Source organism: Mus musculus, chromosome 17, assembly GCF_000001635.26.
Source record: "Mus musculus strain C57BL/6J chromosome 17, GRCm38.p6 C57BL/6J".
Taxonomy (NCBI): Eukaryota; Metazoa; Chordata; class Mammalia; order Rodentia; family Muridae; genus Mus; species Mus musculus.
Genome location: NC_000083.6, coordinates 73,123,666 through 73,144,728, shown reverse-complemented (window position 1 = coordinate 73,144,728; position 21,063 = coordinate 73,123,666). Strand labels below are relative to the sequence as shown.

Genomic DNA, 21,063 nt, shown 5'->3' with positions numbered 1-21,063 from the left:
TCTGGGCTGGTAGTCTTGGTTCTATAAGAGAGCAGGCTGAGCAAGCTAGTAAAGAACATCCCTCCATGGCCTCTGTATCAGCTCCTGCTCCCTGACCTGCTTGAGTTCCAGTCCTGACTTCTTTCAGTGATGAACAGCAATGTGGAAGTATAAGCTGAATAAACTCTTTCCTCCCCAACTTGCTTCTTGGTCATGATGTTTGTTTTTTTGTTTTTTTCCTTTTTTTTATTAGGTATTTTCCTCATTTACATTTCCAATGCTATCCCAAAAGTCCCCCATACCCTCCCTCCCACTGCCCTACCCACCCACTCCCACTTTTTGGCCCTGGCGTTAAGTTTGCAAGTCCAATGGGCCTCTCTTTCCAGTGATGGCCGACTAGGCCATCTTTTGATACATATGCAGCTAGAGTCAAGAGCTCCGGGGTACTGGTTAGTTCATAATGTTGTTCCACCTATAGGGTTGCAGATCCCTTTAGCTCCTTGGGTACTTTTTCTAGCTCCTCCATTGGGGGCCCTGTAATCCATCCAATAGCTGACTGTGAGCATCCACTTCTGTGTTTGCTAGGCCTCAGCATAGTCTCACAAGAGACAGCTCTATCTGTGTCCTTTCAGCAAAATCTTGCTAGTATATGACACGGTGTCAGCGTTTGGAAGCTGATTATGGGATGGAACCCTGGATACGGCAGGCTCTAGATGGTTCATCCTTTTGACACAGCTCCAAACTTTGTCTCTGTAACTCCTTCCATGGGTGTTTTGTTCCCAATTCTAAGGAGGGGCAAAGTGTCCACACTTTGGTCTTCATTCTTCTTGAGTTTCATGCGTTTAGCAAATTGTATCTTATATCTTGTGTATCCTAAGTCTCTGGGCTAATATCCACTTATCAATGAGTACATATTGTGTGAGTTCCTTTGTGAATGTGTTACCTCACTCAGGATGATGCCCTCCAGGTCCATCCATCTGCCTAGGAATTTCATAAATTCATTCTTTTTAATAGCTGAGTAGTACTCCATTGTGTAAATGTACCACATTTTCTGTATCCATTCCTCTGTTGAGGGGCATCTGGGTTCTTTCCAGCTTCTGGCTATTATAAAATTCAGGTGACAGCAGATGCTGGCGAGGATGTGGAGAAAGAGGAACACTCCTCCATTGTTGGTGGGATTGCAAGCTTGTACAACTACTCTGGAAATCAGTCTGGCAGTTCCTCAGAAAACTGGATATAGTACTACCAGAGGATACTGCAATACCTCTCCTGGGCATATATCCAGAAGATGTCCCAACCGGTAAGAAGGACACATGCTCCACTATGTTCATAGCAGCCTTATTTATAATGGTCATGATGTTTTATCCAGGAATAGGAACCCTGACTAAGACAATTAGCAAGCTAAAATACACTGTTACAATAGCATGAACATAAAACTCCTTTTTAGTAAGCTAAAAAAAAATGGCCTAATATATATGCTGTGTTTCTAATTATCCATTATAGGTCAGGAGGTACTATTCAGTTACCATTACAAACAGCAACAAAGATGGAGAGTGCTGGCGCCCAGAATTTGGGAGCTAATCCAGGAAGACCGCCTCAAGTCTGAAGCCAGCCCTGGCTACAGAGACGAGACCCTCAGAGGAGGGGAAGGCCGGTAAAGAAGTGAAATGGTCTTCCTGCTAAGAAAATTCAAGTATTATTCAACAATAAATGTAAGAAATCTGCGAGTAATTATTGAACACTAAAGAATATGAACATTTATAAGTATTAACGACTAATGGAATTATGAGCTGATTAAAAATAAAAGGCTAATGTGTACCCTCTAATAAAACCATGGCTCTTTAAAAAGTCAGTTCTTCCATCTTTCCCCACATACTACCACTGTCGAGTCCTGGGAACCAAGGCACTGCACAGCACACCTTAAAAGTACAAAAAACCCACAGCCTGGAAATCAACAGTGCTAATTCCACTTACTGCAGGCTTAGTGAATGGCTTCAACAAGCTGCTAAGGTTCCTCTGTTAGTCATGCATCTCTCCAGCCAGTATAAAATCAGGAGGGGCCAACTGTGCATGGAAAACATCTGCTGGTGACTTCTGCGGTTAATGGCTTCCAATGGTAGTGCTTATCTCTTATCTTATCTTGACATTGCAAACAGTTCAAGTCCTTGCAGGTGAAAGATCACACTGTGTTGAAAGGAACAACTATCTAAATCCACCACCACTATCAGTCGGTTAATGTTTAGATAATTAGTCAGGTTCTGAAAAGACTGTGCTTAAGTCAGAGTTGTGTTGGTTTTTTTTAAAAAAAAACTTAAACATATATCATTGCTATAGTGAAATATCTAAAAAGTTATTTTCACAAACAGAATTTGAGATCACTTAAACTTAGTTTACCCTGCACATTTGAGGAACTCAAATTGTATTTGATAAATAGTTCAAGTTTTAAAGTGAGGTTACTTTTTAAAATGTCTGGCAGATAAATTACTGTTCTCTCATAGAAGTGCACACAGCCGCAGTGTACTCGCTGACCACAGGTTCCTGTTGTGCTCGCACACATGTGTGCATGGGGTATACTCTGCTCATACCAATTTTAGTCATAGTAAAATTTCGCAGCTTAGATTTCAGAATAGATAGCTAAACTTTAGTTCTAGACAAGGAACTAGACCTACCTTAGAGATTTTATTCTGAACATTTCTCAAAAACAGCCATATTCTTCCCATGCTATTATCTTAAAATTACAGTAAATCAGTTAATCCCAAAGCCAACTATTATAGAATAGTGAGAAGTTGCTAAAAAATGTGAAATGGATATCTCCAAACTAGGACCACAGAACAGTGAATAAACAGACTTGAGCCTCTCCTCCTAGGACCACAGAACACAGTGAGTACACAGACTTGAGCCCCATCTCTGAAGACTACAGAACAGTGTAGACAGACTTGAACCCCACCCCCAGAGGGTACAAATCAAAACTCTTTCTAAATGAGGCATGTGCCCTCAAATGAGAAGAGTTTGGAAAGGCTGCTGTCATATGCCAACAATGCTGTCTATACTAAGAATATCTCTAGAACCCCTCTTTGGGAAATCCCTGTAGGATCTTTAGCACATTCAATTGATTGATAAATGCTAACAAATCTCTCAACTGATTTAACTTTTGAAGCACTTAAAAATTCACACGAGGCATGCAATGAAAGATGTGACGACTCACCAAGCAACGCGATCTATACCTAGACAACAATGAGATGTAAACACAAGGCCCTGAGGCTAATTTTCCTGGGATAAGACCTTGGAAAGGCAAAGAACTCCCCTGCAGCATAGTTCTCATTTGGATCTCAGATGACTCTATCCTACATGTAAACAGCCAACACAAACCTCTCTCATCTTACTCCCAGTAAGCAAAGATTCTAAGAAGGAAAAATATTACCCCAATTTACTGGTAATACTTACTGGCAATTTAAGTTTAGATCTCTTAATCCTAGTTCAACACTTAATAGTCTTTCTTATATGCTTTACTGCCTATATAAAGAAGTTAAAAGCCTCACTGTGTTCCTGGTTCAAATTATAAGCAGTTTGCTTCACATGCTACTACCATGACACACTACTATCTCCAAAGGCCCACACAAGTGGGCATGCCCAGTCCTGACCCTGAAGCTTCAGAACTGTGAACCAAAATAAGCTTCTATTTACATGGCCCATCTCCATCTTCATTGTGGTGAAGGAAATCTTCCTTTTGATATACATATCCAGAATCACCTAAGAAGGAAACTTCCAGGCAAACCCCGAGGGATTCTCATGATTAGGTTAACAGTGTATCTGGATAATCAACATTAGATTAGCCTCTGAGTATTCCTGTAAGGGATTGAGAAGACCAGCCCCACAGGTGGGGAATACCAGTCCCTGAACCCAAGACATACAGGGTCCTATAGTGCATTAAAATGGGTAGAGGCTGGAAAGATGGTTGCCTACTTAAAACCACATACTGGGAACCCTCAGTTTGGTTCCCAGAACCATATAGGCAGCTCACGACCTCCTGGAACCATGACTCTAAGGATTCGACACCCTCTTCTAGCCTTCTAGGGGCTGTGCGCGCACACACACACACACACACACACATATGAGTGCGGGGGCGGGGGTGGGGTGGGGTAGGGGTGGGGTGAGGTAGGGCTGGGGACAGAGACACAGAGCGTTGAGCACAGGCATCCACAGCTGTGGACACAAAGAACTCGGCTGCTCCAAGGTCTTCCTGCTGCCTTGACTTCTCTACCATGGTAGACTGTACATATTCTGGAACTGTGAGCCAAAATAAATCCTTCCTTAAGTTGCTTTTGTTAGATATTTTGTCCCGGCACATGAAGAGTCAGGCATGTTTCCTTACCTCGCTTACTCCTCTCAACAACCCAGTTTGACAGACATAGGACATTTTTAAAATAAAGAACCTGGGGTTCAGCCAGTTCCTAGATCTTAGCAAAGGCACAAAGTGTGGCGGGTTGTAGTTTACAAACATAGCTAAAGCTATCCCTATCCCTTATGGTCTTTTCTTAACAAATGTTTCACCTGATTATTAAGATTGCTGGAAAAACCGCAATGCTCAGAACAGAATCCTCATCTCCCACATACCCACATCCCTCTAATATAGCATCTTAACATTAGACTCATATATATGATGACTATCATTATGAACCAACATTAATAAATCTGTATTAATTAGAATGTGTACATTGTTTACATTGTCTTAGTTTTTATCCAGTGTTGTACTTCTGTGCCAGAGACCATCAGGACACCCGAGTTCCTTTAGTTATGTCTCCTAGGTTGGCTGTTCTTGGCCATGACAACTTCTCAAACTGTTCTTGTTGCTAATGACTTGCAAAGCCAAAATGCTGAGATTTTAACCTAGATAGGGTACATTTTAGCCACAGTCCTAAATTAATGGATGTCTTTACACTGTATTTAAAAAAAAAAAAAAAAAAAAAAAAGCTTCCGTGTTGGTCAGTACAGTGAGCCTGACACGGCAGACATACCACACTGTGGACATTGCCCCTATGGCAATATTTTCTTCCAGTGACATTCTTACTCTGCAATATGTATGTGAATGAGCCGCAGTGGTGTATTAAGCCATATGATTCTACAATATGTGACTTTTAACCATGAGTACAAATTGTCCCTAACGACAGGGCTAAGCAAACTAGGATATCTTTGAATTGCTATATGCCCTTCCTGAAATGTTATGGAGTATTTTTTTTAAATTCAAATCGTACTTGCTTTCATTGAATGGTAGGAGGGCTTGTTAAGTGTTAATAGATTCATTACACATTATTTAGGGTTAACTTGCGGCCATTGCTAATTATAACAGGCTTGGGGGAAAATCTAACCTACACCGATTAAAATTCTATTTATAAAGGAAAAATCAAAACCACAGAAATAGTGCTGAGTTTAGGAACTGCTGAATGCAATCCCTATTTAGATGTTGGTCTTACTGCAACACTGTAATTACAAAAAAAAAAAAAAGTAAGTGAATTTCTAAGTGTTTCAAGATGAAATGGTCTTTGAAGAATTTTAAAGGCTTGTAATTATTTCCCTAAAAAGGTAAATCATCCTTTATTCAAATACTAATTTCAAAAGTTAACACAGATTGAATACTCAATTTTATTCTTAATAGAAGATGTCTCTAAAATTCAGAATCTCAACTCCTAACCAAGGAACGATTCCCAGGGGCCAGAGGCCAGTGCTAACTCCCTCCAGCTCTATATGGGTAACGCAAACCCTACAGAATGGGATGCTAAGCCTCTTCCTGTAAGTCAGGGTATCAAGGTATCCATCCAAACTGACTGCCAAAGAAAGGCTATAGGGACCACACAGCCTCTGCTTCCTTACTCCCACTTCCTATCCAGTCAGCCACAATCAGCCATCACGTCAAATCTACCTTGACATAGCCAGGGTACTTCATGATGCTGCATCCAATAGGCACTTTTCTCTCACTGTAATCCACTTCTTAGGATCAGTCTATACTTGCTTATTCCCTCCTCAAGATGCTAGCCTTGCTCAGCCTGTGACACCACTACCTTAGAGGTTCTACTTCAGCTAGAGAGGCCCTTTCTCTACCATAAGGCCTCCAAACTCAAAGTATTCTATTCCTGAGACACTGGCTGTCTTCTCTCTACCTCATTCTGTTCTTCCTCCATGGTAACTTCATGGTGATCTCTCACTAGATACCCAAAGCAGTTCTCTCCTCTGCGTGCCACACTTGCTTACTGGACAGTAAGCAATGAATGTCTAATAGTTCTGTCCCACCCACCACATCTAAAATAAACACACTATCACCCTTCTCTTACATGTTCTACTGCTCAGTCTTTATCTCAATAAACAGAACAGCACCTACCCAGATGCTCACAAGTCAAGTTTATTCTTCCCTTTCACTCTAAATTCACTAAAGTCAGCATGGCCCTGGTAGTCTTATCTCCAATCCAGTCTATCATTTCTTTATTGCGGTCACTATTTCAAAACACTCATCTCTTGCTCGTGCCACTGCTGACATCCCTTCTTTCATTCTTGGGCAAATGGCTATGTCCAGTCCTTTCATCATAGTATAGACAACTGCAAATCTGACTGCACTGTTTATCAGTTCTAAGGGTTTCATTGGCTTTCTCTTTAGTTCTTATGGTTGTGAAGGTATCAATCAATTTAAATGCAGTGTACAAACTTAGCAAGACTTTATGTAGTCTTGGGAATTACAATCCAGGAAACTCAGACTCAGAAAGCTCCAAATAGGCTAAACAGGAGTAGAAAGAAAGTAAAAGCTTTTGTATAGAGATGAGAAGGCAGAGGGGCTACATGGCCAGCAGAGGATAAAGACCAGGAAGTGTTCACAAAACAATAATCATTTATTATCATTTGTATGCCTGTGTACAAGTAACTCTTCGGGTAGTCCCACGTTCAGATACTTGCAGTCAAAGAATCAAAATGACCAGAGTTCCCAGTTTAGGCACCAGCTGCAGACCTGCATTAACCCGACTTCCCAGTGGCATCTGACCTCCATATTGAGAAGATTCAATGTTGCTTTTATGGTGATTTTCCTTTTATTTTATAAGGGCTGTCAACATTGTTCACTGTTCCTTATGTTCCTAGCACCATACCCAGCACACATGGAAAACTTCGTTTCTACTCGCTGAAAGACTTAGTTTTAAAAGGAAGGTTGGGGAAGGCAGTCAGAAAGTGCTACAGACACTTTCGGGAAAGATTCAAAAAATTATGGTTCAGTGGATCAAAATATCATTCAATTACTAGTTCCTGTAATACTTCTAGATTTATATCCTTTCTAGGCAAAAGCAGCATTACAACAAACACAAAAGTATAACAGAAACGTACTGTCACTGTACACCCAGAGTACTTTCTCTAGCTGCCAATGTGCCTTCATGGTTTGCCTCAATTGATACTGATACAGAAAGCAAGTACAGATATGGCCTCTGTGGCTCGAAGAGGAAAATTACGCCACAGATTTCTAGTGGGGTAATTGAGATTAGAACCTAACTCAAGACTTCCCCAATCAGCCATTTCTTACCTCTCCCTCCCTTTCTCCCCTCCCCATACCTAGGTGTGTGTGTGTGTGTGTGTGTGTGTGTGTGTGTGTGTGTGTGTGTGTCTATGTGTCTGTGTGTCTGTGTGTTGGTATACATTTTCAGCCTTTTAACAGCATAGAGAGCCCACAGACATAACCTGCAGTCACTTAGTGCCAGCTGTCAGCCTTGGTCAGAAGTTTCTTTCTGTGGTTAGCAATAGTAACTACAGAGATGGAGAAGTGGCCCAAGTCCCCAGAATAAGTGACAGTCAAGTGCTCAGCCATAAATAGGAGATCAACTCCATCCAATACTCAGAGAACATCATGGGAAAGACTGACAGAATCTAAGGCCTAGAGGATGGGTAGAGTGCTGCGCATTGCTGTCTTTCACACAGGACACAGCCATGGCACTCAGAGACACAGTGGCCATGACTACCTACCCAAGGTCTGTACAAAACTGGGCTTGTCCACATCCTGTCATGGCAGCATGGTTCACAAGGGCCCACACCCCTCTGGGGATTTCTAGGTAGTTAAGGGCTGCTAGAAGAAGAAAAACATTTTCTTCTATGCTCTCCTATAAATACTCTCTCACACACAATTCTGTAAATATGCTAATGAACGTCTGTGGCCAGAGAAGACGTGAGAGTAGAAGTAGACTGGTTAGAAAGAGAAGAGGAATCAGCAGAGTTGGCGGGAACAAGAGGAGTAATGGGGATGAATGTGATCAAAATATAACAGCCATGAAAATGTTGTAATGGAATCATTTTGCATAATTAACACATGCTGATAAAATTACCAAAGGCTAAATTATCTGCTGAAAATCTATAAGCTCTCCATATACCATCTGATGAGATTTTATGAAGTAAATACAACAAGATGAAGACAGAGCACTGCCTGCAACCCTGGACCTCCTTCCAGCACTTCCCTCCCTTGATCCTAACTTCTATGACCATAATTAGTCTTAGCTATTTCTCAGCTTTATTTAGACAATATTAGAAAGTGCATATGCTTCTGTAGTTGGTTTCTTTTGCTTCTCACACCTCCATGACTCATCCATGTAAGAAAACAGAGGGAAAGCATCGCCTTCTGCGCTGGCATACAGTACTCCTCGGGGCAAGCACAGCAAAGCCTCTTCTAGTCCCTGTACCTTCTGGGCTTAATTATACTAATGCTGTCATTAGGAACACCATTATGTCTTGGGGAGGGGTTGTTTGTTTGTTTGCCTTTTTGGAAAAAACTCAAGACCCAGGCGTGGGATGAGGACTTTGAATACGCAGAGGCTATAGGCAACCTAACCTAACCAGATCCCACAAAGCGCCTCCTCTATGCACTCAAGTCAGAAATCTCTCTGAATCTTAACATTAAATTTTTAATTTTTATGTGCTACAAAACAAAATCTTAGGTACAAATACTAGCAAAATAAGATTATAGTTTATGGTTACTACAATTACTTAATCAAAAGCTTTTCAAATAAAATTCATTCTTATGTAATTTGCACAAGCCACTAATGATAATATGTAGGATGGGAATATTTTCATGATAGGTCTACTTTACAGATACTTGCCTACTTTACTGTCAAATAAAACTTTGACTCGCAAATGAAAAACTAAACGTGGAAAGACAAGTTTCGCGCATGAGCAACACACTCCAAAGCATCCCACTTCTGAGTCCGCGTTTTCCCGCTGAACTGTAAGATATGCTAGTGATGGAGGGTTAGCATCAACCCACAAGTCAATCATCTCAAACGTACTGAGAACACCACTAGCAACACAGTCTTCAGCCACCACAGACCAAGCCTAGTGTGGAACTACGGTCTATAACCTGTCTCCTATCACCCCAACCTGTGTGCTAACTCTCCCAGACTGAGAGACACCTCCCATCCCGTCTTTTCTGTCAATCACTTCTGTAACTGGCTTATGCCGATTTTTTAATCTGTCACCAACACTGTTCACCTTATTCCCACAGAATTCAGACCATAATTTATTTCTTAATTCATATACCTTAAGTTCCTTTTGACATTTTTCACAGCTAGAAAAACCTTTGGGAGCCTAGAATTGAGCTAGAAAAATAAATCTTTAAAAGAAATTGCTCTGATTTCACCAAAAGGCCAATGGATGACTTGGGGATGACTTGTCTCAGCTCCTCCTTTGGTTGAAGTGTTCTCTATAACCCTCTCTGCCCTTCCCAACTTTGAACCCTAAACTGAACACCTCTGGGCTGCTGTCCTACTACAAAAGCTTCCAGTTTCCCTCCTGATCATCATGCTCCTCATTTCTCATTGACTCATTGAACTAGACAGTGGGGAGACATGCTGATAACTAGTCTGTGGGTACACGGGGAATGGACGAGAATAAGGAGGCTAAGGGCCAGTCGTCATCAATCTATAACCTAATCAGATGCAAGTTAGGGATCACATGAGTGCACTGGAGCAAGTAAGATTCATTAAAAATAATAACAAAGAACAAACAAAAAAACACACACAACTTACCAGAAATGAGAAACATCTCCCTTGTACTTAATATAACATCTGATTTTCTGGAGTTTCACCTTATTTTTCTAGAAACCAGAAATATCCTAAAATTGTGTCCATATAACACAGTCCAGTCCACAAGCTAGAATAGTTAAATAGCTAGTTCTAATTTGAGATTAATTTATCAACAGATAGAGAAATCAATTTCTATTTAGTCAGTGACTAAAATTAAACAGACGTGACCCAGAAGGCCTCCAGATCTCAAAGGTTTTTAAAAAAGTAACATCACTAAAGACTTTGTCAGTCTGGGAGAGACATCTTTATAAAGAGCCTTACAGGAAGAAAACTAAAAGCAATTCTAATATTCAGACAGGCTTATGAATCTGCCCCTTCCTTTTATCTGGTACAGGGTCTCACCATGTAGCTTAGGCTGGCTTTAAACTGGCTAGCACTCCTGCTATCTCAAGTTCCTAAGTGATTCAATTGTGTCCAGCCTAAGCCATCACTTCTACAATTAAAATGTACAAGCCAACCATGTAAAGACAATACATGGAAAAGTGACTGAAAGCCAGGTGTGATGGCACCAACCTGTCCTTTTACCAGAGGTGGAGGCAAGAGAATCAATTCAAGAACAGCCGTGGCTATATACAAAGTTCCAGGCCAGCTATGGTCACTTGAAAGCCTGACTGGACAACAACAGAGAGAGGAGTGCTCACACCTGATACAGACAAGGTACTGTTCGAGACCTACCTGTCGACCTGTAAAGCAGCTAGAGTCACTGACCTGCTATCAACCCTACTGTTAACCTACAGGAACTGTCAGGGTTCCTCTACTTTCCATATGACCTTGGGCAAATGATTTAGCCTTTCTCAATCAAAACTTTGTGTTTGTTGTTGCTTGGTTCATTGTTGTGACTGTTTGGTTTTTAATCCAGGATCTCAAGAGGCCTAAACTGGCCTTGACCTTCTGATCCTCCTGTTCCCAGCTCTCAAGTACTGAGAGCACAACTGTGAACCATGTGCCTGGATCTCACTTTCTACACTAGGGGTACAGGACTAAACCAACTGCTGCAAGTTAAATGTTGAGGCAAGTGAACATGAGCAGCTGTGGGAACCATCTCCCACACACACATAGCTACTTGAAGTCAAGCCCACTGCTTTTCAAACTCACGTGGCCCTAACGAAGTACTGAACACCAGACACACTCAGTAATTGGAGGTCTAACTGGAGCCGTTGAGCTAAAGAGATTTTAAATATCCTCTGCAATGGTCACTGAATTCAGTCAGATGAATCAGAGACAGTCAAATCTTCGAACATGCTAGGGTCAGAAACTTAGCATGATAACATGGTAGCTTATAGGGATTGCTGGGATGTTCTTTTTGAGGATTTCATTGAACTGGTTATTGCCCCTCAATCATGTTTCTGAAAGGCTAGATTCACTAGAGGGCATCATGCATCAAACAAAAACCACAGAGAAAAACATAAAAAGGAAAAATTTACTCAACATTCACTCAAATAGAGAACTACTACACCCAACTATACAAAATACATGGTAGTGTAAAACTGTTCACTTTAGCATTCATTAAAAATGTTCAGGAGGAATTAAGTGCAACGTAGCGTTCTGTATCCTTGGGAGGCATACCTGTGTCGAAACCAAGTAGGATTGAAAAGCCTGGGTTCTTTCCAATCCCCTGCCTAGCCTCCGTAACTTCATGCACAGTTCATGCTTGCTCTCAAAACATACACACGACACTACATGCACTCTTTCTCCTTCCTGGAACCACCAGCTTTTCCTTTCCCCTCCCTCAAAAAAACTGCCACAAAACTATCCAAGTTTCTGTAAGACTAGCAAAGAAAATTCAAACATAAATCTGCATATAATCAAATATTTAAAGCCAATTTAAGATTTTTTTCATTAACAACATAATGTCTGGCTATAAAAAGTCATGAAGTTCCAAGAGTATCCAGAGAAAAGAACTCAAATACCCCAAAGCTCTGTCTACCACAGCTCACACCATCCCAAATCTCCACCCACCATAACACAGAGGACCATGCAAGTACCCCAGAGCTCCACCCTCTACAGCTCAAAGGAACCAGGAAAGAAAACCATGTCAGCAACATCTGGCCCCATGCCTAGCGCTCCCTCCATCTCACAGACTCCATGCTAGAGAAGCAGCTCCGGGACTCTGCGCACCAGGCACACCTAAGAGAGAAGCAGGTTCCACTCTCTCAGGTAGAAGAACCAACGGACTTCCAGCCTCTCCCCAGCCCCTCCTCCCCCACCAAACAGCTGTTCCATGTGCAAACCATTTCATTCTTTCAACCCATATAAATTTGTGGGTTGCTTTATTTTTTCTTTGAACCAGTTAACCATGTGCATGATCTCACAGTGACTATGAGTTACTTGAAATCCTTAACACATGTTTATTTTGATATCTGCCTGAGTCCCTCATATTCTAGACAACTTTGTTACTAGGAAGACAAACTACTTGGTACTGTGATATCAACACAACTAGGAACTCCTAACAGTGAAAGTGAATTACAATGGGAATTCCATCATCTCCCAAGGTATAAAAGCCTTTGGCTTTTGAAAAGCATCATCCCTTTAATGAAGAATTAAGTCCTGAGCACTGGATGAAAACACTTGGTTTCACAATCTAAAAATCCATTACCGGTGTGTAGATAACAGAAAGATGGTTCCAGAAACCCCAGTATTCCCTGCCCACACATCTTTACTGTGAACTTAGAAATCCTTTGAAACAGTTCTGGCAACTGAGGACATTAAATGCTCAATCCAGTAGCACAATTCCCTTTACAGAGAAGTATGGCAGGCTTGCCCTGTACAAGGTTTAAACTGCCATAGTCAGTTCATCAATGCATCTGTGTTCATCAAGCCATCTGTAACAGGAGATTGGTTTTATACCAAAGTCTGGTTTGTTCCACAAAGTTCTAAGATTGTAATTATGGTAAGAGAAGGCATGAGAAAGGTATAGACAACAATGGGTGCAGATGACTCAAGCCTGAACAGTCGGGTGGCATCAAAATCATCACGTACTCTACTCCTTTCTCTACCCACAAAAATAATGGAAAAAAACAAAAAACTGGGCAGGCAAGATGGCTTTGCTGGTAAGAAATGCTTGCTGAACAAGCCTCATTCCAAGTCTGATCCCCAGAATCAATGGTGGGAAGAAGAGAAGCAACCCCAAAAGTTGACCTCTGACCTACATCATGGCATGTATGATCCTGCACTCTATACACACAAATATACAATATTATAAAAATGTTATAATAAATTTCTTTTTATTTAAATTCTTCTATTTATTATACATAAGTGTGTGCTTAAATGTGGCATATCCATGACACAATGCACATGTGGAAGTTAGAATACAACTGGTGGGAGTCGGTTTTCTCCTTCCACCATGTGTGTTCCAGGACTGACTCGTGTTATCAGACATGGCATCAAGTGCCCTTACAGGCAAGCCTCTTTCTACCCCTGGTAATAAATTTAAACTCAAGTTCTTTACAAGATTGGCCTGTTTTCTTTGTTCAGAACTCTGTGTGTGTGTGTGTGTGTGTGTGTGTGTGTCTGTGTGTGTCTGTGTGTGTCTGTGTGTGTCTGTGTGTGTCTGTGTGTAAGTATTAAGTATAATACATGTATTATACATTCTAAATGCACAAATGTCTTGTATGCATTTATATACACAAACATAATTCTCATACACATATAAAATCTAGTCCATCAGAAATATTTGAGTAGATCCTAACTAAATGCTATCAAAATAACCAAAAGACAAATAATAAGACAGTTTAATAAATGCAAGAACGATGCATGACCTAACTTTAGGACATAAAACATTCTCCACTCTTCTGACTCAGCACTAGTGGCCATCGTCCTTTTTTCCAGTGTAAACAAAAGCATCAGACAAAGAAACTGGCTAATGCTTAGGAGAGCTACTTCAAACGAAGCTCGATACACACACACGCATGCAAAAAATAGCTTGAAAGGCTAACCTAGGCGGGTTTCCATTGCTGTGAGCAGTGAGGAAAAGAGAAGCATCAGAAGCCGCTGTACTGACCAAATGCCAGAATCCAGAGGGGCAGGGAGCCTCCAGTCCACGGAGCCCCAAGCTTCCATAGCCTTTGACTTCTTTTCATTGATGTTTCTGTGTACTCCAGACTGTGAAACTGCTAACTACAAAAATTACAATGGCATGAAAATTTCTTCTACTCTAAAATTTGAGACTAGCAAAAATAATAAATTACCTTCGTAAAGGTTAGCGATTAACTCAATTTATAACAATTTTATAAATGAAAAAGTTGAAGTCATATTCCAGGATGAACAACTGAATGAGTAAAGTCAGGAACACAAGGACCTCTCCCCACTGTTCCTCAGCTCTGTGTTCAGAGAGTTCTAGCCAGGAAGAGTCACGGAAGTCACTAAAACTCATCCAAATCAGAAAGGAAAGTGTAATCTCTACAAGACATGGTCCCCAGTCTGCAAACCTCAGAAAGAAATTACAAAACACCAGAGGAGCTAATAAATTCAGAAAAGTTGCAGGGAATAGAACTCAACACGCAAGAGTCAAGTGTGAGCTGGGCATGAGGTGCATACCTGTAACCTTGAGAGGATAAGACACAAAGATTACCATACATTTAAGGCTAGCCTCATCTACCAAAAAGAGTTCAAGTGCGGGGTTTGCAGTAAGTTGAGAATTGAACTCAGGACCTCTGGAAGAGCAGCCAGTGCTCTTAACCTCTGAGTCATCTCTCCAGCCTAAAAGTTAACTTTTGATAGCTAATTAATAGAGAGAAACAAGATCTTGTTATTAACAGGAGACAGCTAACCCTTACATTAGAATATACCAGTTTTCTACATCTGTAGTAATAAATTTCTCACTGGCTTAACAGTTTATTCTTTAATCTTGGGACCCAAATATCTGAAATAGCATCACTGGGCCAAAATTCAGATATATGCCATCTTTCCTCCATGTTGGAAAGAACAACATACCTCTTGCCTCATACAGCCGCCAAAATTCCTTGACTTGTGACCATCTCCTTCCAACCTCTGCCTCTGTGGTCACTGCCCGTGTTCTTCTGTGCATTATGTCCCTCTACCTCCCACTTCTACGCATGTATGTGACCTCTTGCAGGCCCCATCCACACAACTCGAGATTGGTATCTTACTCCAGAATCTCAATAGTCAAGGCCTCCCACTGCCACAGAAACTAATGCATATCAGCCTCGAGCCCTTAGATTCCAAAGCTTCTTCCCAGAAGCAAACCCTACTGAGTCTCAAACATCGCATCAGACATATAAAAAGCTATCACATGGCAAAAGATGGTTGTACTTTGAATACAAGAGTTTCGTCTCTTCTGTAAAAAGAGGATGCAATTCGGCTCAAATGCAGTTTGTTCTGAATTACCTGTAAGCATGCATCTGACATGCGCACTAAGAACCCAGCTGTCTCTGCTACACTAACAGAGAAGGCTCTTCTGTTACAAACAGAATTTACAGAGTTGGGTAATATTAAGGTTTTAAATAAATCTGAAACAAACTATTTTCCAATGGCAACAAGTTTATTTTTACCCTCTAAATTTTTCCAGACAATTTCAAGGCCCACTAGCCCTTGAATCTCCTCCAGAATCAAGCAGTTTTCATTCCATAAAATCAAAATAAATTCCAGATGAGTTAAAGAGTTACATGTAAACTATGAAAGCACTACAGAATTAGAATAAAATATAACAATAGGAAAAATGGGCAAAGCATCAAAATAGTCTCATATGAGAAAACACGCACAAAAATCAAATTAAGACAGTATGAGCCATGTTTTCAATTACTAGTCTCTCCTATTTGTCAATGATAATATCTAGTAGAAGTGAGCACACAGGGCAACGAGGCAAGCACCATATAACTACAGGCTAACAGATGGGGCTCCTCTAAAAAGCAACACAGTGAGGCTGGCACTTTTAAAGTACATATATATTTATAACCAAAAATATCATTTACGTTTTCTATCATACAAAAAAAACGGAGAAAGTGTATAGGAAAGATCTTCACTGATGCTTGGGGTTATACCTCAATGGAAGAGAGGCCATGAACTCAATTCCAACACAATAAATTTGTAAACGAATAAATACCTTACTGGAGTACGATGTGTCCATGAAAACTATAAGAGTAAAATGCCCATCAATAAAGAAATGGGAACTGGTGAGAAGCATTAGGAGTGTGTACTGCTCCAAGAGTGTACACAGACCCAAGTTCAGTTCCCAGACCAAGTCATGTGGCTCAGCCACAGGAACTCCAGTGCCAAGGGAGCTAATGTCCTCCTCTTCTGCAGGGCCAGGTTTTGCCACGCACTCCAGTCGAGTCAGCTTGACAGGCCGAGAGGCCTGGAAGCCACTCACGAAGAAGACAGTTTCACGGAAACTCACCTCCTGGAGTCTGGCGTTCTCTTTAACCCATATACTCATACCCTATTCCCGAGTTAGTCTGGTGTATGGATCCATGTGCTCTCTTTTAGTATTATCTTATTATAAGTGTCTTTTAAGATTGAATTCTGACATAGCTAAGCCTTCACCAGTGTTCCAACATCCTAGAAAGTCCTTGAGCTGACCATGGGCTTGGAATTCAGTAAGAATGTTGCCTATTCAGTGACATTCAGAATTGCCTCTGGTATTACACTATCACTTTGAATAAAAGCTAAGTCACTGCCCTACACAGGAATTTACCATCATCTAGGAAGAAGGAAGTTTGAGACCTAAGGAGGAACCAGAGTAGATACTATAGACACGTATTTACAATGGCCTAGGGGGAAGGTGGACTATACAATAGACTAAAATAGGAACTATGGCAAAGGCACGAAGCCCTTGCCCCTGGCTTCTAAGATTAAGTGGACCTTAGGTGGAGCTCTTTTTAATCCCAGTTGTTAACAATGAATTCTATCCCAGGTGGTTCCTGTTAGACCTTCTGTGTTTGCATTCCTCTGTTTTGTGTAAGAATCCAGTAACCTCTTTGTACCTTGCTGGTGTGTCACCCAACTTCCCTATTTTCTTCTGTATAAAAAGTTTGATGCTCGATTTGACAAATTACATTCAGATTCTACACAACCTCTCCTGTGTGCATCTGTCTGTCATTCCATCCAACGCTTTGCCCACCTGCGACTAGAGACCCGTTCCACGCAAAGGGGCCCAGAGGGTCTGCGGCAAGGTTTAAACAGTGAAGCACAAAAATACACTAACTTAGAAAGTCATCGATGAAGTAAAAGGAGCAACTTATAAAACGGTAAATGAAAAAAAGGGGGAAAATCGTCCCAAACTTTATACATGATGTTTATGTATTAATAGAAGTCATAAAAAAACAACAGCAAAAAAAAAAATGATACGGGAAAGAAGTGGTAATATAAGTTAGTGAAAAACATGGGTACAAATTGTGTAACTATAATAAGACTGTGTGATTTTTAACTGTTCTTTATATATTATTTTTCCCCAAAGTGGATTATGTTACATAGCACAGCTAATTTTCAAACCAAAATCAACTAAAGTTTCTGTGTCTTCAAAGACAGAGGACAAGTGACCAGCAGCAAACCTCTCTGCTCTGGCAAGTTGGGACAGTGCCATCAACCCACTCCACTGAATGAGCCACACATGGTAACCATGTGAGTTCACACACAATACACTTTACAATACTTATCAGAACTCACTCAAGCTAAAGAACACTTCCTTCTTCAGACTGGCTTTGGAAGTTTTATAATTTAAAGCTTCCTTTGGTAAGCTCAGATAACATATAAAATGGTAAACCAAAATAATATTTATGCATTGTTTTTAGTAAAATTGTGACTAACATGCTCACCCAATCTTATCACTGGTTGACCCTACAACAGCACTCGGTATGTTTAAAAGGTGGGCAAGAAGCAAGATCTGGCAAAAAAATTCAGCTGGCAAAAACATAGCATAACTTTTCAAGACTCATCTGAGGGCAAAATACCACTCTAACACAAGAAAAGGCTCCCTCCATGTAAGGTGCAGTAGCCTTTGCCATCAGCTCTAATACCACATCTCCTCCAATCCCTTTGCTCCCATTTTTCTGTGCATAGACCATCACCTGCTGAGCCACAGCTCTCGAAACCTTCCAGTCTGCAGGACAGCCTCCAACAGCCCTGCTCCATGCAGCTGCTCCTCTTTTGACCTCCAGAACTGCTCACGTGGTTTGTGTGTGCTATTTTTATGCCAACATCCTTTTCCTGACCTCCCATTATAGTTTACAAGGGGCCAGAACCCACATATTGCATCCCCTGTAGACACAAAGTGGCCTATCCAAAAATACAACAAGTGGTTACTTAGTTCATACAAAGTCTGGACAGTGATGTCACTTTGGGACTTAAGTGACTGCATAAAGAGTACAGGTATTGTCTTAGCCAGGGTTTCTATTCCTGGATAAAACATCATGACCAGGAACCAAGTTGGGGATACAACTTACACCTCCACTCATCATCTTCTGGATCCCATAGAGGGATATTTCTTACTGGCTTGCTTCCCCTGGCTTGCTCAGCTTGCTTTCTTATAGAATCCAAGACTACCAGCCCAGAGATGGTACCACCCACAAGGGGCTCTCCCTGCTTGATCACTAATTGAGAAACTGTCCCACAGCTGGATCTCATGGAGGCATTTCCCCAACTGAAGCTCCTTTCTCTGTGATAACTCCAGCCTGCGTCAAGTTGACACACAAAACCAGCCGGTACAATTATTATCCTGCAATAGGGGAGCAACTGAAGCTCTGAGCTCAAAAATGATGGTGAAGCTCTGTAGCCCATTCATGTAATTCCAGCACATGGATATACACATGTGTCTTATGCTTCATATCAGACCCTGTCTCAAAACAAAATGAGATAAATGCAAAGATCACACCTGCCAGTTCAGAGGATGGTTTTAATCCCTAAAGCAAGAATGGCAGTTGGCTCAGCACAAAGGTTAAGAAATGAGGTCTGTGGTCAGAAAACAGAGAATTCTCCCATAAACATCTAGCTCTGTGGTCCTGAACTAATATGACTGCACCTTTCCTACCAAAAGGACAAGGGAGATAACAGCAGGCTTGCCCTTCCTAAGGGTACTACATGAAAAGATGCAGAGTCCACTGCCACAGTTCCTGAAGAGACACACACTACACTCTGACACCAGTCAGATGCCTTGTCAGTTTTATTGATTTTGACACTCATTTCCTAGAAGTAGCATCAGATTCAACACCAGCCAGATGCCCTACAATTAATTCTATTTAATTCTGATACTCTGCCTGGGAGTAAAATCAGATCAAACTAGGTAAAGAGCAGGATCCAACAATACCACTCCTACTTCACATACCAATGGGCTTGTGTATTACTCAAGGTTCTCTAGAGTTACAGAACTTATGCAATGAATACATATACTAAATATATATACATATTTAAATATATATGTATATAATACATAAATATATTTATGTACTATCTATAGTATATATTATATAACATAAATATTACATATATACTTATAGCCTATATAAATAGAATGTATATGTATCTATACAATATATTATAAATATATAAACATAGATATTATATAAATATTTCATGTTCTATAAACATATATTTTAAATGTGTATATCCCAAATTTAAAATGTTTTTGCAGTTGTATGAAGGATAGTTATATATTAGGTTTTATGTTATAGTAACATATGTTACTAATACCTAGCTATTACTTTCAATTGGATATTAATCATGGCATAAGAAGATATGATTTTGTGTCAAGTTGACAAGGGGTGGATTGTGATGGCTATTCTTGGTTGTCAACTCAACTATATCTGGAATAAACTACAGTCCAGAAATGGAGGACACAATTGTGATCCAGATCTCAAGGCAGAAAGACAACATGTTTATTTTATTTATATATATATTGAGAATGAATTTGGCTCAGCTAACTGAGGCAGAAGTGGTGACTGGGAATTTCAAAGGGACACTGAGCAGGTAGGACCTAGAGTTGTGAACAAAGCCAGAATCATTTGCCAGTTATCCACACAGATAAAGCCATGGTTCTTCAGAAAATTGGACATAGTACTACTACCTGAGGACCCAGCTATACCACTCCTGGGCATATACCCAGAAGATGCTCCAACATGTAGTAAGGACACATGCTCCTCTATGTTCATAGCAGCCTTATTTATAATAGCCAGAAACTGGAAAGAACCCAGATGTCCCTCAACAGAGAAATGGATATAGAAAATGTGGTACATTTACACAATGGAATACTACTCAGTTATTAAAAACAATGACTTCATGAAATTCTTAGGCAAATGGATGGAACTAGAAAATATCATCTTAGTGAAATGGCTCAGTGGGTAAGAGCACTGACTGCTCTTCCTGAGATCTTGAGTTCAAATCCCAGCAACCACATGGTGGCTCACAACCATCTGTAATGAGATCTGACACCCTTTTCTGGTGTGTCTGAAGTCAGCTACAATGTACTTATGTATAATAATAAATAAATCTTTGGGCCGGACGGAGTTGACGGGAGCAAGAAGAGGTCCTAAAATTCAATACCCAACAACCACATGAAGTCTCACAACCATCTGTACAGCTACAGTGTATTCATCATATACATAAAAAAAAAATCTTAAAAAAAATAGAGGTAACCCAATCACAAAAGAACACACGTGGTATGCACTCATTGATAAGTGGATATTAGCCCAAAAGTTCAGAATACTCAAGATACAATTCACAGACCAAATGAAGCTCAAGAAGGAAGACAAAAGTGTGGATACTTTAGTCCTTCTTAGAAAGGGGAACAAAAGACCCATGGGAGGGGATACAGAGACAAAGTGTGGAGCAGAGACTGAAGGAAAGGCCATCTAGAGACTGCCCCACCTGGGGATCCATCCCATATACATTACCAAACCCAGAGACTATTCTGGATGCCAACAAGTGCTTGCTGACAGGAGCCTGATATAGCTGTCTCCTAAGAGGCTCTGGCAGTGACTGACAAATACAGAGGTGGATGCTCACAGCCATCTATTGGACTGAGCACAGGATCCCCAATGGA

General features: G+C 40.7%; 1 protein-coding gene across 4 annotated transcripts in view; it reads right to left on the bottom strand.

Moving 5' to 3' along the window:
- Lclat1 (lysocardiolipin acyltransferase 1) overlaps nt 1–21,063 on the bottom strand; it is a 135,384-nt gene that overhangs the window by 98,640 nt on the left and 15,681 nt on the right. Inside the window, exon 1 of one of the 4 annotated variants that reach the window (XM_011246410.3) lies at nt 1,954–4,944. The exons of the other annotated variants lie outside the window; for them this stretch is intronic. The gene's annotated coding sequence lies outside the window, so the exon portion shown is untranslated. Of the gene's footprint in view, nt 1–1,953; nt 4,945–21,063 lie in introns of those variants that run through there. 4 annotated transcript variants of the gene reach the window in all.